General features: G+C 28.5%; 1 protein-coding gene across 7 annotated transcripts in view; it reads left to right on the forward strand.

Annotated features, from left to right (window-relative positions):
* Window positions 1–18,376, forward strand: part of LOC142323955 (carboxypeptidase D-like) — a 103,488-nt gene that overhangs the window by 47,525 nt on the left and 37,587 nt on the right. Inside the window, exon 1 of one of the 7 annotated variants that reach the window (XM_075364366.1) lies at window positions 10,253–10,364. The exons of the other annotated variants lie outside the window; for them this stretch is intronic. The gene's annotated coding sequence lies outside the window, so the exon portion shown is untranslated. Of the gene's footprint in view, window positions 1–10,252; window positions 10,365–18,376 lie in introns of those variants that run through there. 7 annotated transcript variants of the gene reach the window in all.

An 18,376-nucleotide genomic window follows, 5' to 3' on the forward strand; every position in this document is an offset into this window, starting at 1 on the left:
AAACTGTAATAAATTAATCTTAAGACTGATTATGGGTAAAGGAAACGCATATAATATTATTGTATTTTTAATAACTTGCTCTTTAAATTTTCAAAGCGTGTTATTTTTCCATTTATTGTAATTCCAGATATTTTATATTTTCAACTTGTTTTAACTTTGTAGATTTTTTGCAATACTTCACAAACACTGCATTATTACGTTACGGTGTTTGTAGTATATCGAATCATTTAAATGATTTTTTTTTCTTTTAATCAGTGTCGTAAATGTTTATAAATACTTTTAACTTTTGTGCGTATATTGTAATTAATATTAGAGGAAATTAAATGGTTATTTATCTTTTAATTGCCGTAATTTATGTTCACGCATTTATTTACTTATTGTAATAATAAAAAAAGTCCTCGGAAAGTATTTAAAAATCCAGACAATTTAAGATTTTAGAGACTTTTTATTAACATATTAGCTAAGTTTTAATATCTTACTAGGTCGGAAGGAATGTAAAATATTGATACTACTGTAGCGTAATACTTTTATTTATTAGTAACCGACTGAAATGTACTTGTTTAAATGTACTTTACTTGTGAAATGTATTTGTTTATAATCAAAAGTATGACTAATTTTTTTTAACAATTCGGATTAATACACGATGACCATATTTTCCTTATTTATTTCTTTTATCAGCTAACGGTAATTTTATTGTAAACAGGAAATCAGAAATAAATAAAGTATCTACTAATGTTTGTTATCTTATATAAGCAACATCTTGATACATACATATATATTATTTAGAAAAAAACATAGTAAAATGATAAATGACTGGTTTCCTCTTTTTGATAAAATAAATTGTTACTATAAGTTTATAATATTTACATATCGTAATTGTTCGTTTACATTCATAAAATTAATTTCTTACGCAGTCATATTTTAGTTTGCGGTAATCTGTTGCAACTATTTGTTTGATTGCGTGATAACCGTTCACAGTGATGATTTCACGCAAATTAGGTTTAAACATACGCAGATATGAGGGAGGTTTGATCTTGTTCTTTCATTCAATAACGTAAATAAGGGTGTTACTTTTTTAAAATAATAGATATAATAATAATAATTACAATTATTTTATTTTAAAATAAAAATTATTATTATTATTTTAATATAAATTAATAAAAATAATGTAAATAATAAAAAACATTTTAAACTCTGTGAGCCGGTAAAGCAACGCCAGCTGGACTTGCTAGTAAATTACTTCGTACGGAATTGTTACCGTGCTTAATTATAACAATACAGACAAAGACACTTATGTTCGTCGTTACCCGACGAACATCATTAGGAGATGACTGTACTTCAATTCTCATTTTTTTTTAGATTATATTTATTTTATATTTTTTAGTAAAGTAGTCAAAGGCAGATGCAGTCAGTCGCGTCGCCCATAAGTAACAGTGACAGTGGCTAAGTTGGTTACGCTGCTGCGCAGCACACTGTCGCACTTCTTAAAAAATCGAAATTCAAAAAACCTGAAAATGTTTTTTATATATCTATCTGAAGATATTTGCAAGCCCAAATCTAGTGAACATTTCGTTTAATATAGTCGAGAATGGGGGAAAATTTGCAGTCATTCTTCAAAAGTTTTTTTTATACCTTTCTTCACCTACTTCAAGGTCCAATTTCGAAAAATCTAGAAATTTGTTTTCAGATATTCACGAGAAGTTTACACACAGCAAAAATCAAGTTGATATCTTCATTTGTTACAGAGAAATTAAAAAAATAGTATAATTTAATATTATCCCATTTTAACCCTTTAAACTTGGAATTTCAAAATACTTTTCTTAATGTGCACTTACACCGTAAGAAGAACGTGTATAAAAAATTTTATCAATTTATCTTCAGTAGTTTTTGCTGGGGTTGATTATGATTCAGTCAGGATATCTTGTTTTATACGTACCGATGATATGCAGACTGTTCAAAAAGTTACGCAACCTTATGGAAAAAGTAAGTTACAATTGTATTTTAAAGTGGCCTCCATTATGCGATTCACATAATTGAATACGACGTTGCATGCACTTAAACACATGTTGTAACGTTTGTTGAGAAATTACAGCGAGACATCGTTCAATTTCTCTCTGCAATTCGGAAATGGTGAGACGATGAGTTTTGTAAACAGCATCCTAAGGTATCCCCACAAGAAAAAGTCAGGAGGGAATAAATCAGGAGACCAAGAGAGCCACAACCACTTCGAAGGGAGCCACAACCACCTTTATAAAAACACTGATCCAAGAAAGTCGTAGTGTTGTTGGCTGAATGAGCCGTAGCATTGTCCAGCTGAGACCACGTGTAATCTAGGCGGTCTGCAGATACATTGTTTACAAATTGTTACACCATGTATTTGTAGTGCTCACCGTTCACTGTGCCATGAAAGAATGTCATGAAGATTCGCATACGTTATGTTGCACATCAAACACCCACTTTTTATCCGTGCAGCTGATATGAATTTTCCGTTCACCAAATGCGTGAATTCTGTCCATTCACGTATCCATCAAGGTAGAATACCACGCCTAGTCAAACCAAAGCCAGTCATCGACTTCTCCCCATCTGGCGTTATAGATGACATGAACCAATGACAGAAAATTACACGTTTTCCAGTGCCTGCAGATAACAACTCGTGAACAACACAAATTCTGTATGGGTGCATCTTTAAACACTTGCGTAATGCCGTGTGGACACTATAACAAAGAGACCGGACTGGCTAGATAGGCGTCGCACAGACTTGTTAGGACTAACAGAATATGCAGCTTGCACGTCGATCAACTTTTCTGGTGTTAGCAATTTTCGTCGACCACTTTTGGCTGCATCTGCCACATTTCTGTCTCTTGGAACTTGTCATACAGCCGCTTGATAGAGGGCTTGATTGGTTCATCCACAACATACTTTTCCGTGAAGACATTCTGGGTCTGGTAATAACTGGAACATCTAATGCATTAGGAAATAATGAATGTTCTTTGCTGCATTGTTTAACCCATTTTTTCTCAATTTTCCTTAATTAGACATGCAACAAAAAAAAACATTCTTCCATAAGGTTGGGTCACCTTTTGAACACTCTGTATTTTATTTACAAACTATTACGAATGTTTAATTCCCCGACTTTATTTTTATACTGTGTAGCTATAGATTATATTAATAAAATCAATTTTTATATAAAGTATGCAATCGGGTCAAATTTTAGATGTCGGGCTTTTGTAGATCTTGACGTTTCATGATATCTTCTAATTAAAAAACACAATTTTAGCATTGGAAAATTCCCGAAGGATGTATATACCTACGTATATTTATTACTTGATATCTCCAGAGCGGATAAATTAATTTAGATGAAATTTATTACCATGATTTCTGTGTATGGGGACATTGATACCACTTAATTTTGATCACAGTCGGTCGTGGTGGCAGGAAGACACGGATATTACGAGTCTCAAAATATTTTAAAATTTAACTGAAAGGGTAAATCAATTTTTTCATATAATTTAATGCCCCTTACTTAGCTGAGGTACATTCTGATGATTTTGATATTATTCAAACTCCCTTCTCGTAAAAAGAAAGGGTAAAAAAACCTTCTTTTTTGTTTACGCACTCAAAGATACACTCTTGAACTGATTAGATGATTCCGTTATCAGTATGTCACTTTATTTAAGTATACGGGTAATTTCATTCAGGAATTTCCTGAATTTCATTTAGGAGTGGGGGATAATGAGCCTAATTTTATCGTTTTCCTTGGATAATCGATCTTTATGAAATTTTGTACGATGTTTTCTGAATACAGTCTACAATTTTTCAAGCAGGTAGGAATATATGGTTTTCATAGGGCTTGTTTCTCAAAATTTTACTTAGAGTAGAATAATCTTTTCTTTTCTTTTACACTGCTCTTTACTTACATACATTAACATTTGCTTAATTTTCCCCCTAAGTATTAGAGCGAAGCTCTACTTACTTGTTAAGAATTTACATTTGACAAAGAAGAGGTAGCTTAAAAAAAATATAAGTACAAGAATTACATAAAAGCATTCTGTAGTAGCATATAGATGCGAATCACAAATCTACTAACATGAACAGTAGCCGTGATATTCTACAAAAAACTGGATTCATATATAGAGAATTTTTAAGTTACAAAAGTAACCTTTAGCCCAAAAGTAACTCAAACAGCGCGTCAGGATAAATAGACTGATGAGATTCTATGTATATCGAGCTGTTTTTGTGGCTTGTACATTCTCTAGGACACGACCGTAATTCTGCCAGCTGTTAAATGCATAAATAAATTCGCTCATTCTGATTGATATAAGGAATGGATGGCAGTTGTGGTTGGTGAAATGCGCGGCACAAATCACTTGTATAAAAGGGGACCTAGCGGTAAATGATAAGGATTGTCCAGTATTTGATTGAAAAACAGGAAAATGACATAGATAACAAATGTGGAGTGGAGGAATCTTTATTTACTGAACGTATTTATTTAATTTAAACTGCGTCTATTGTTAAGTTTATATAGAAAGTTAACAGTTTCGATTTTAAATTATCAAAAAATAAAAATATATCAACTCTATCAGTTTTTATTTATAAACAAAACCAGGATGTGGTTAATTCGTTTGTTTTTCCTTACGTAACAATGTAGGCTTATTTTAAGGGTGCTCTGTTATTGTAATTTGACTTCCTAATTTGCGGTTTACATTGTTTTTACTATAAACGAGCATGTTGTTTTTACAATTGATAATTTTTATTAATTTAATTTGTAATAATTAACAGTGATACAAAAATAATCAATTACTATACATTTTATGTTAAATTAAAGACTCAGTAAAATAACAGTTAATAACGAATGTTTTATTATTAAAATGGCTCATAAATGCCGTATTATAACACAACCTAAATGTCAAAATATTTTGGACTTCAACACGAAAAAGTTGAAAAATAATTGTTTTCTTTTTAAAATTATTTTGAGATTTTACCGAAATTTCACAAAACTTCTGTTAGCATGATTTGTGTCACGTTCAGTTTTTATCATACTTCATTGGCATTGTCATTTAAAAAAAGCATCGGTAAAAATTCAACAAAAACATCGTCCTCCATATAGCTCTAAAAAAATCATAAATTTAACGTTATTAAAGGTTTCTATAAAAAATTCATTTGTCTTCAAAAACGCTAAATATAAAATTAAACTCGTCCATTATTAAGCGATTTAAATAAATTGATTTTTCAGGGTAATAAAATACGTAAGGCAAACTATAAGTCAGATTGAAATCACTCTCCATAAAAAAGGATGATGCGTGGGTTTGTTTGTTTGTTGTATATGCTTACATTTTTATTTTAGCTACTATTTTGGCGCAAACGCAGTGGTGGTGCGTCGGGTGGCTGCGCGCAACGCACGAACGATTCATTCGTTCAAACGATTTACACTTCTTTTACAATCTACGAACAATTTATCTAAAATTATATTTGTATTATGGGGATAAAAAAGGAAAAAATTGGGCCGTAAAAAACGGAAAACACAGCCGCCTTTTTCTAGTTAGAACAAAAATGCATTTGGCTCATCATAAATAAAGTGGCCAAAGAAATCGACCATAATCCAATATTATGCCCAGACTGAGAAAACATTACTTTTTCTTCTTCTTTGGATTAGACCTTTTTAAATCTCGTTCCATTTTCTTCTTTCTTCTTTTCCTCTTCTTTCCGTTTTTTTCCAGTACTTTTTCATTCTTTCCGAGAGTGCTTGTTTTTGCTCTTCTATAAATTTTCTGGAGCTGTTCTTTGGATTTCCTTTTCATCTAGTTTGAAATTCTCAATTGTTTTTCGAAACTTTATCTATTATTATTTTTTCAATTTTTATTTATTTTTTTTAGAACTTGGTTTACTTCCCGGTGCCACCCTATTTTTGTTTTTCTGTCTTTGTAAAAGTTGAATAATCTTTTTGCCAGTTTATTATAATATATAAATATTACTAAAAACCTCACTCTTCTTTTCTGCATTTCCGTTTCTAAATCTTTTATTTCTTGGTTAATTTTTTTGTTAAATTTTAGCTTATAACCACCTTTCTCTGTTCTTTTAGGTCCAAAAATCTTCCTTAAGATTTTTTTCTTCTTTTAAGAAATTTCTGAGATTAAATTTTTCTAAAAACTGACTTCATATAAGGCTTCTTGGCAAATTACTGTTTTTTAGTGTCGTAGTTTAGCTTTATAGCTTAAGAAATTGTAAACATCAGCCGATAGTCGGTAAGTTGTTTCCATTCTATGAATCCTACTTTTAATTCCTTCTTTTTGGACTGCAGTAGGTGTTATTACTCCGAACGAAGTTTTGTCCTAGAATTATTTCTTCTTCACAGTTCTAACCATTGATTATAAATTTTATTTTTGTCATATCTTTTTTCTTAGCCGATTGTAATTATAATTGTTATTGAGCAAAAATAAATATTTTTTTCATTTTCTTCTGGAAGAAAAGGATATCCTCCACGGTCTAGTATTCAAATTTGTAGTTAATGCTTTTAGTAGGATTTGAACGTTAGAACTCTAGACTTTGAAATCAGCTGATTTGGGCTGACGTCTTCACCATAAGACCAACCCGGTGCTTTTGAAGACTTACCCGAGGGGAAAAAAACAACTGTATCTCAAATACATTTTAAAATTGAATAAAGAATTAATTAACCATTCTGAATATTAAAATTTATTATCACTCATGGCCATTCTTTTAGACCTTCCTAAACTCTTCCATTTCCAGAAATAGAGACCTCCAATTAAATAAACAAGAAAAATGTTTACTACAAAAAGAAGAAATGAAATTTTATCTTTTTATGATTCTTTCGCCATTACTTTAAGCAAAGCTATTTGAAATTTCAATTTTTTTTTATTTTTTAAAAGAAAAGAAGGTTATATGGGATTTATCTTCTATTAATTTTTTCTTTTTTTTTGTAAAAAAAATTAGAAATTAAAAGGTTGGAGTTAATATTATAAAAAATTAATTTTTTTCACTAATTGAATTTAAAATAATTACTAATAATTTCTATTATTAGAAAATGAAAACAGGTACATAATTGTCAGACTACATAATTTTAACAATTTGTCATATATTTAGCCCACCGGGGTTGTCTAGTTGTTAAATCGTCATCACAAACCAGTTGTTTAACAGCTGATTTTTTAATTTGAAGGTTCTGAGATTTAAATCCTAGTAAAAATTAGTTGCTTCCGAACGGATTTGAATACTAGAGAGTGTATAACGGTATACTTGATGGTCGGAGATCAATTAACCACACATTTCAAGGAATTGTCGGCCTGAGTATGAACAAGACTCATTTACATGTCATACACATCATCCTCATCTCATTGTGTTGCCGGGGTTGGGGTTTGCTTGTTGTTTACTAGTTTGCAACAGATTGAAACGTACAGATTAGGAAAATAAATAAAATATCTTAACTGTTTGTCAACCGATTTGAACAAATGAGGGGATGTTATTTTGTCTACAATAAAAGGCATAACATTTTATCTAATAGAACATGTTCAAAAAAAAAATTACTATTTACGAGGCTGTAAATTATTTTAAAAATATACGTGGTCGTTATATTAAATTTTCAAACGTATTTATTTTGAACAAGATGTTGGTGGGTGTCATTAGACTATGATACCTAACAACTAATTAGATTAAATTAGAAATTTCATTAAATAACTCAATCCACTGACAGAATGGTGGATAGCTTTAAAATAAAAAAAGATTTGTCCATATGAACAGTTTTTATTATTTTAATATCTTGAATTAGTCTCTTAAGTTCATCTAACACCTTCCCCGGGCACTCTGTACTGTTTAGGTTGATACAAAACTTTTCGTTGGATACTTAAAAGTCTGTTTTGTGTGTACCTGTTTATGTAGCAACTTTTTAGGCCGATTTCTAGCTATTTTATTGTAGGTTTTTATTGAGATTCTGCATTAAGGATAACTTAAGTTTGATCAATGTGAAATTTATTAAGAACTAAAATGCTGTACATAATTTAAATAACAAAACTATAATAGTTGTAGACGGCCTGATATGAGTCACAAGTTACCTTCATAAAAAAATTCAGCCATCTTCAAAAATAACAAGCACCTAATACAGGAAATCGATGTGGTTACCATTAATCTTTTTTGCTGAAAGAAAGGTATGGTTTAACATATCAGAATCCACATTAAAATGCAGGTGATATTCAGTCCGAGAGACACCTTCATTCTGTTCACCCGAGGTACTGTTGCATATTGAACTTCATTACTTTCAAAAAAATTACTCTGTGTTTTCTGTACATCAAGTACAAATATTGTTGCTAATGATATTCTTTTAAGCTAAAAAATCTATTTCTTTTTCCATAATTTTTATAAATTGGCTTCAATGTTAAAAATATTGTATTCCATATAAAAATCAAAATATTAAAACTATCAAAATCATATTAATAGTTTTTTAGTTAGTTATCTTTAAATTTTTTATAAATTGATATTCGAGTCTTTCACGTAAAATAATAGCTTTTGCGATCGGTTTTTTATACATAATTCCTGGTTATTTAAATACAGCAGAGTAAAAAAAAAAATTGTATTACAAAAATTCTGACCGTTTTATTAATTTTTTATATTGAAATTGTGACAATAAATGGAAGTGGGAGGGATAACCTCGGCACAATTATTAAAGATGCATAAACAAAATCAAACAAATGAAATTTATTGATATATATATATATAGACATTTAACTTTCCTTTAAATGTTTGTTCATTGTCATATGTATAAAAGCAGATGTTAGATAATGAGAGAGATAGATGTAATATAATGAAGATAATAGTTGGGAAAGATAGAAACGAACTGTGGAAGAATAAAAATGTCGCGCTAAGTTTAACTCGCGATGCGGGCGTTCGTAATGCCGTACACGCCAATATATACGTATTCACATGCAAAGTTCGAGCACGGTAACTACTGTAAGAATGAAATAGTACTTTTTTAACACTTTATATATTAATTATTTTTATCAACCGTAGGAAAAATTCTTATAGGCACCTTAAATTTTATGAATATCACTTCTTTGGAAGAGGAGTTTTCAAGAAACGAGTTTTCAAATGGGCTGTCAGATCACTGTTTGTCTTTCATTAGTATGAAACATGTAAACCAATATTTAGAGAATTAAAAATGCTAAATTATTCCTGTGTTTATATGTTTAAATGAGCTAACTTTAAAAAAATGAATAGTCATTTACTGTAAATAAAAAAACTGACAACAAAGTTGTAACACTTTCCTGACATTGGTTATTATTTATTCTTATATAATAGAAAAATAATTGTACATGAAAATAAACTAAGTTAAAATCCAAAAATTCATATTTTTAAACTCTGATCAACTCTCCCACCCCCATTATTGCTCCCAAATTATTATTATTTTTTTTTTGGATGTCACTTATACTAACTCTATGTCTAAGGAACATAAAATAATTCTGTTAAAAGATATGCAATAAATAAACAAATAGATTGTTTCGATTTTTGGGGAAGAGGAGAATTTTGGGGCAATTTTTTTAAAAATGGTAAGATAATCATGCATGCATGTACTGAACATAATATAAACTGGGGTTATATTTGCAAAATTTTGAAAAGATTGACCCCAAAAAATGTTCTTCCCCCTGGAGATATTAACCTAAAAATTTTACCAACAAATTGCTCTATATACACGTGTCTGTACCAAATTCCATTAAAATAGGTTTATTCAGTAAAAGGTTATTCAAATACGCCATAACAAAAACACAAATACTCACTAGCATTAATCCACACTTTTTTTTGGGGTTCCTGGGTCATAAAATACCGAGAAATGAGAAAAAACCCATACCCCATTTTTGACTGATTACCTTGCGTATAGAAACTGTGGAACTGCAGCACTCCTTATTTCCAGTTGATATCGATAACATTTAATATAACGAGTCCTTTTTTCTTTAATTCTTTCTTTATACTTGTACAAAATATAATCATTAAGCTTAATGTCAGAAGTCATCCCTCAGTTTATGAAAAAGATACAAAAATTTTTGTATGGAACTCTGCGCTTCACAGTTCCATCAACGTGGTGTTTGTTGTGCGTATGCGCACATAGGAAGCTGCATGCGATGCTGTGAGGGAGGGAGAGCACTGTCGCTTCTGCAGTGCCAACCTTGGCGTGCTGATGGAAGGTAGTTTTTTTTACTCCACATGTGTATGGAACGTTACTTGTTTGTTTCCTTTTCTAGTTTGTCGGTGCAAGGAATTTGAAAGCGGTTTAGTTGTTTTTTCAGTAGTAATCAGAAGATGGCGGAAAGCAAAGGCTCTTTGATTGCCAAATCTGTCCAAAAACACACTGGAAGGGCAAAAGAGAGGTAATTAGTAAAAACTAATTATGTATTTGTTTCCTGTACATAGAAATCTAAATTAAACACCATTGGACTATAGTGTTTTTAAGCAGACATTTTATTGTTATTATCTAATGATACTAAAAAGTATTAACTGTATTGGCATTTTGTTAGTTATTCAGTTAAACTGAATACGGTTTTTTAAGCACAATGTACTTAAAAACCGTGTACCACATTCTTGAATGTGATAAAGTGTAGAATTAGATTAAAAAATCCTGCTTCCAGCTATTCTATTTGATACTTTTTTTCGGTTCTTTTATTTTACAGAAAACTTTAACCATGGCCTTGAAAAGGCCCAGAAAAAATTTTCTGGAGCAGCATCCCCACTAATTTTAGCTATGATCCGCCACTGCTGATTACCATACTTTTCTTCTAGCAGCATAGCTCTAGAGCAGATTTTCTTTTTTAGAACAATATTATTCTGTCTAAGAATTTTTAAACAGTACTTATCAAAAAATATTTTAATAAAATCCGGATTTTTCTGCAACCCATTCGGCATAAATAAGTGCTCTAATAAGTTTCATTCAAATTTATAAATGATGAAATAATTTGTAGTTTTTTTCCTGATCTTTATGTATTTACCTTAACATTACTTCATGTGTTTATATTTTAAATAATTAATTTGGACTTTAATCATATCTATTTTTTATTTTATAATCGTTTATTCTATGATGCTACTCTCATCAATTACCATTGTATTCCTTGATCCATCCAAGTAAATGTGAAGTGAATAAATAAGCTTATGATAATAATCAAGATTTATATATGTATTTATTACGTATTTAATGGGAGTGTTTATTTTTAAAGAGATTTTTCTTGTGTAATTTAATGAAAATTTTTTATACCGCAAATTCAGCTATTGTTGTTTATTACTTCATGAACAAATATAGTAACTATAAAGTATCTCATTGGGTGGAAGATTGAAGCAAATTCAGAGACACCACATCTTAGATTATTTGTCATGAATGATTAGCATTACTGTTAACAATTATTATTGAAAACCATTACAAATTAAAAAGGTGAATAAAATTTAAACTTAAGCAGTTCTAAAAATATTGAAGAGAAAAATCTATGGAAAATTTTTGTTTAAAGATGAATTACCAGAGAACGATACAAAAAATGATAATTTGCTTTAAAAGTACACAGGAATTGTACTTTTAAAGTAACCGAGTCACTTTTTACATTTTTCAAAATACAATTTTTTTCACCTTTTTTTTTTAATGTTTAACTACATTTTTACAGGCTAATCAATCTAAGTAATGTAAATATCAAAGAAAAACTGTTTGTTTTCTGTTGTTTTCAAATATACATGATAAGATGTCAACTTTAGCCAAAATACTCAAAACTAGTCAACATTGTTGAAAGACAGAGATAATTTTTAGGAAACATTTATTATTTTAAGTAAATAGATGTAATAAAAACATTTGTGAATGAATTTATTTATTTTTGTTAATTAACTAGTATTATTACTGCCTCATTTGTTTTCTTTAAGTTGTATCAGCTAGTAAAGTCATTAGCTGCTAATTCATATTTACATTGACTTAAGAATTTTCCAAACAGTTGCTGGAAAATTTAGTCCTAAATTCACTGTAGCAGGCAAACACTCTACTTATCCCATCAAGGTGGTTTGCTGTATTTGTTATACTATTATCACTGACTTCAGTACAACACAAGTATTACAATTATTGTTGATAATTTTTTCTTATATGCAATCTATTATTATAAAATTAATGTTTTTGTTTTTTTTTTTTAACTTCATGACAGGAAGCCTAATGAAGCAAAGATTAATTTTAAATTATATTATTTTTTTCATGTTCATTCGTAGACCTTGCACAAAACATATACATATTTTATCATTTAAACTATATGTTCCATAATTCCATTTATATATTTTATCTTTTCTTGTTATGTTATTATTTCTGATAGGCCTCTTTTTCCAAACAGGAAACAAGTAAACAGAGATATCTGAATTGTTAGAATTCATCATTAAATGTTGCTTTTTTTGGTGACAGTTTTGTACATCTGAAAAAATTGTAGAACTCTTTTTTAACCTAATTAAATATTTCTTTTAAGAAAGAATTCATGCAAAATAATTTTGATTTACTAGAACTGTTTATATCACTGTCACACTCTATATTGCCTGGAGTAAGAGAAATCACTTATAGGTTTTGTTTATTATTATATTAAATAAATAATATTATTTTGTAGTTATTAGAGTATAGACAGAAGGTAGGTCCATTAGAAGGCTCACTTAAGAAGGATAAAAATAATAAAATAAGGATGTAACCTTCCCCATTGTTTTTCAATTTGTATTTTAAAAAAATAGTGGAATTAAAAGATAAATTTGAGAGTCGAGTAACTGTCTGAGCAGGAAAAATAGAAATATTGAGACTTGTTATTGTTTTCTTAGCAGAAATAAAAAATGAGTTTGAAGAAATTCTGGAAAATATGCTTTCTTAATGAGATAGTAAGTCAGTTTGAATGTATAAAATAAAAATTAGTAAAACAAAGGTGACAGAAAGGAGAATAATAAGAAATTAAATATTAAAATAGATAAACATAATTTATCAGAAGTTATAGAATTTGTTACGTAGAGAATAAATTTGCAATGGATGGATAAAGTAATGTAGGGATCAAAAGCAGACTGGTACAAACAAGAAAAATTTTAAGTGGATAAAAGTTTGCTAGTATATTTAATATAAATCTAGGAATATGAAAGATTTTCTAAAAAATATTTATGTGGAATGTAGCCAGCCCTTTACAATTAAGAAAAGCAAAAGGGAAAAGAATAAAGTTCTTTGAAATATGCTGTTATATTAATATTTTGAAATTTAGGTGATTTGCTAAAACAAGCAATAAAAAAATGTTAGAAGAAAGAGGAGAGGAGAAAAGTTTGTGACAGAATCTTGTAAAGAGATGAACTATGTCTACAGTTCACTTAGGCATCCAGAATTAGTTAATTTTTAATAAACGAATGTGTAAAAGTTAAAAAAGTTTAAGTATTGAAATTTTTATAACAGCTGAGAACATAGATGTATAGTAATTAAGTCAATGTTTAAATATTAACACTGAAAGTAATGTAGAATTGGGTCAAACTAGTCCAAAGGCTGCTTTTGAATAGTATTCAGGGTTATCATCAACTGTTACAAAATGTTTATGTAGCACTGAAGTTGTCTTCTACCAATTTATGGAGTAAAGTCAGTTCCTTTCCTTTTGATAAACAACATTATTTCTAAACATTAAACACTAAACAAGAAAGATTATGTCTAACAATATTTTTTTCAGTACAGTTAGATATTTTTATTAGACAATTTGAAGCATTCTTTATTAACATTTCAGTAAAAGGACAAAATAATAGAAGAAATTGTACTCTTTTTAATGGCAGAAATTCTGGGTGGTTCACAACCATGTAATGAGGAAGTAAAATTTATTTTAAAATTTGTGAAGTTATTAAAATTATTATAATTTAATTAAATAGGTGTAGATTAATATTAATTATTATTAAACTACTGATGTTTCCAGTTAATAGAAAAATAATAAGAGAATAATCTATAGTACAGTAATATCTAACTCTATTATTGGGGTCCTAATAAATAAATATTTTATTTCAATCATTACATAAATCAGGTTTACTACCATGGATAGCAAAATGGTTCCATCATTTGACTGGAAGGTAACTATCCATTAGAGCAGCATTACTGGCACGAATTCATTAACAAAAAAGAGAATTGGTTATTATCCACTGTAATAGATAAAATTATTTATTTTCTGAAATAAAAGTGATGCAGCTAAGCAAAGATAATAAAAAATAAAATTAATATACCTTAAACAATCATTTTAAAGGCTTAATTGCTAAATATCTGTGTACATGTTTAAAAACATGTCAAATGAAGTATGCAAAAAATTCTGGTTAATTTGACTTTAGCAATGATTCAAAAAATCATCAAGATAGTAATATTATCTCTGTAAAAAGAGACTTTTAATTTCATTTTAAATAAGTTTATAAAAAGATCTTTTAGATTATTAAACAATTTAATAACAGTACAATGAAACTAAAGTATAATAAAACCCAATTATATAGGATAAAATTTATACTATGTTAATATAAAAATAGTTTTGTTGTCTGGTTTGGAACAAGTTTACATACATGTATGTATGTGTGTATATATATATTAATATAGTATATGCTATATAATATATATGTATATAGCAAACATTGCTCATTTATAAATATAAACCCATGGAAATATCAGATTTTTTAATTTATTAAAAGTTGGTCTGCATGAATCATACTTCGTGTTGCAAACAGTTACAGCCCATAATTTTGTTTGCTTTTATTTTTCAAAAATAAAAATTAAGAAATTTGTTATGTATATTAATTAAATAACAAAATAATATGAGAAATAAAAACCAAAACAAAAAAAAATTACTTTTTATTTCTTAGAAATGTAGCAGTTTTAAACTATTTATACAATGAATTAAAGGGATCGGGACTCTCACTATACCTGTGTTGAATAACCTTGAAAGCATGTTTCATGAGCAGAAATAATGATCAATTGTGCTTAAATTATTCATAAAGAAATTTAAGTTTACACATCTAAATACTGCAGGAACATAATTTAAATTACTGAGAAAATAAAGTGAATTAACCTTGCAATTCTGAACGTTATATAAAAGCATAACTAAAAATGAACTACCTCCTTATTAACATAGCTTCCAGCACAAAAGACGTTTATAAGTTCCGTTGAAGGAAAATCAAAGGGGCACAGATTTTATACTTTTAACATAAAAAAAGTTCTCATAAGTTTCTTCTACAAGAAAGATATTAATGTTTGTAATATTGTATGGATTCCAAATTATTAAATCACAACCAAAGCAAACCCCCAAAAGTATCTTTATAAATACAGCAGCATTTCCTCATCGTTTAACACCAAGGAAATCCTCAAATGAAATGTTAATAATCAACTTAATTTATTAACTAACTACATGGTCAACATGCTTGTGAAATTTTAGTTTTTAATAAATACAATTCCCAGATCTTTCATATCATTAACTTTTTGGTAAATCAATTCCATTTATGCAATAAATGTTAACTGGAGAATAAAACTGATGCGAATATAACATTGAAACACATTTTGTTGGTGTTTAGTTATCAAAGTAGTATTGACATAGGATCAAAATTTGAAGTAAAAACCTATCCTTTTCATATTTTCTCTATCAGTAATTTTCTTCACAACTTTAGAGTCATTTAAAAGTGTCATAACATTAACTGGATGATATATAATGCTTATTAAAAGTTTTTTATGTTTCCAAGGGGTTCGGAGGATTATGAATGTATGTTTTATTTATTGTAAAAATGTTAAATGTGATATATCCATAATATATTTACTGTATTATAGTTAATAATCGTATTACACAATTATTTTTATTGAATTATAGTTAAATAACGACTGAACTATAAAGCAAAATGTAATATGGACTAAAGATAATCTGGCTTAGAACTAAAGCAATATGTGTGTTTTTTTACACTAAAGGGAATAAACAAGAAGGAACATATCGTAGAACTAGGGATATTTTTAATAGTCCAAGATATCTATTTAAATGAATAGTATAAAGTGAATTTTTGTTCTTAATAAAGATTCCCAGTGAAAGAAGTTATATAAAATAGAGATATATTTAAATTATTATTCTACTTTTTATGACACTTACATCATGAGAAACAATTAGTATATTAATATTTTGTGTAAAAAAAAAAAATCAGTAAATAAAGCATTAGTTCTACAAGGCTGCGCAGACCCCTGTGCTCAGAGATCTGCGCAAAGACACAATCACAAGAATTTTTAGTTTTTTTTTGATTTTGTAGAGAAATATCTTCTTATGGTTCAATTGTAACATTTTATTTTAGAAGTGAATAATGATTAGTTTTGAATTGCAGTGACTTACAGCCTGCTGTTATTCTGATATTCAATGTATTATCACAAAGAAATACATTTGAACTTAAATTAATTAGTAACTGAAAAAGTATTGTACAGTCCCTCCACTCTAGAGAGATTAAGCTAATGGTTAGTTACATTCTGTTTATATTTTTTCTGACTTCTCTTATTTTTGTCATGTCATGTCAAGAGACATGTTTCTAATATGTGTTTGTTCTTGTGAATAGCTATTGTCATACAGGCAGTTTTTTGTTGATATCCTATCAGTATTTTAAATGAAAAAAAACCAGCAGAGGATTGGATAACATTTCCAACATTGCACTTAACGGATGTTTATTTCAAATACACCGAAGGGTTTTTGAGTAATAATGATTTTATTATGCAATATTTATAGTACAGTTGCAAAAAAGATAAAAATGCTCTGTAAAAACATTTGGGTTCGATTTGAACTCCAAGATCAAATTTTTTATCTTAAAAATTAAGCAGTGTTAAAAATATAATTAAGAAAAAAATCAAAATTCTTAATAAAAAATTTTGGTCCCAGATGATTCCCTTGATCAAATGATGATGTTAGAGATTAATCAGTAAAAAAAAAAATAACCAAAATTTATAGTAAAAGATTTTGTCAAACTTTACCCACTGCTTGGCAGGAGAGTCTATCTCGCGCAACATTTTTATTAGCCACTTTAAAAACAGATAGAATATAAGAAATTATAAAAATTCAACAATTTTTTTAATTATTAAGTCAAGCTCCATGGGAGCCCCTTTCTTTAAAAAAGTTTCAGTATTAATGTAGTAGGGGATCTACTGCTGTAGTTAGTTAGTTAGTTCTTAGATAGTGCCACTGAAACTTTATATTGAAATAAGAAAATTAATAAATAAAATTGTAAATATAATCTAACCAAACTTAACATAAGCTCATTTTGCTCGCTAACCTTGACTAGCCGAGCGTAGGTTAAGTTTGGTTAGATTATATTTATAATTTTATTTATTTATTTTCTCATTTCAGTGTAGTGTTTCAGTGGCGTCATCTAATAACTAGCTAACTAACTATATCAGTAGATTGCCTTCTACATTAATACCAAAGTTTTCATATCATTTACATTAGCTCTAAATTGAATTATAATTTTAATTTTGAAAATTAAAGTTTAAAAAGATTTATATTTAAAAAGAGTCCCATTCAACCCCCTTGATTTATTGGACTTAAAGATTTATTTTTTGGTGTAATTATAGTTTACTAAAAAAAAAAGAAACACATGGGTACTATGATGCTCCCTTATCCAATGAGTAAAAAAATCAGGCTGATGCTGAGATAAGTGCAGCCACACTATTTATTTATTTATTTACCATGTATTATTACAATATTCTAGTACACACTTATAAATATCTTCTATTACACATACATAGTTCCAGTACTGGAACTCATAGGAGGTTTATAAAACCTATACATGAGCCTGGATGTAGAATTAAAAATAAAAAACCAAAAAACAAAACAAAGATCTTACGCTAAAAAAATTATACATACTTCAGAACTTATCAGAAGTCCATTAACTCTAAATTAACCTAATAAAAATACTTCTTATATAATTTGTTACAAATATAAAAGAAGTATTTTCTTAAATTATTCAATTTACTTATTGATAGCCACCTTTGCAGTTTAGATCTAAGTATATTTTTAATTTTATTTAATGATTTCAGGTTGTATGGTAAACTATTAAACGTTTTTTTGTAGCATTTACAAGTGCCTTTTTTGCTCACTTTGAGTCTAACCAGTGGTAAAGCAATAGATTTGTTTCTTGTTTTGCTACTAGACAAGTTATGCATTTATTTTAAATTATTGTAGTTATACAGTAATACTCGTAAATTATAACTTTGATCATGATTTAATAACGTTTTGATGTCATTATTATCATTTTCCTGAAATATTTTTGCTAAATTTTAACTTTATTGGTTAACAGGTTCTCCAGATATGAAGAAAAGCTGTTTAGAAATAGTGTTGAATATCCCCCCATTTCTAAATCCGATCGACTTAAAACTTCAGAATTT

This window comes from Lycorma delicatula, chromosome 4 (assembly GCF_047948215.1).
Source record: "Lycorma delicatula isolate Av1 chromosome 4, ASM4794821v1, whole genome shotgun sequence".
Classification (NCBI taxonomy): Eukaryota; Metazoa; Arthropoda; class Insecta; order Hemiptera; family Fulgoridae; genus Lycorma; species Lycorma delicatula.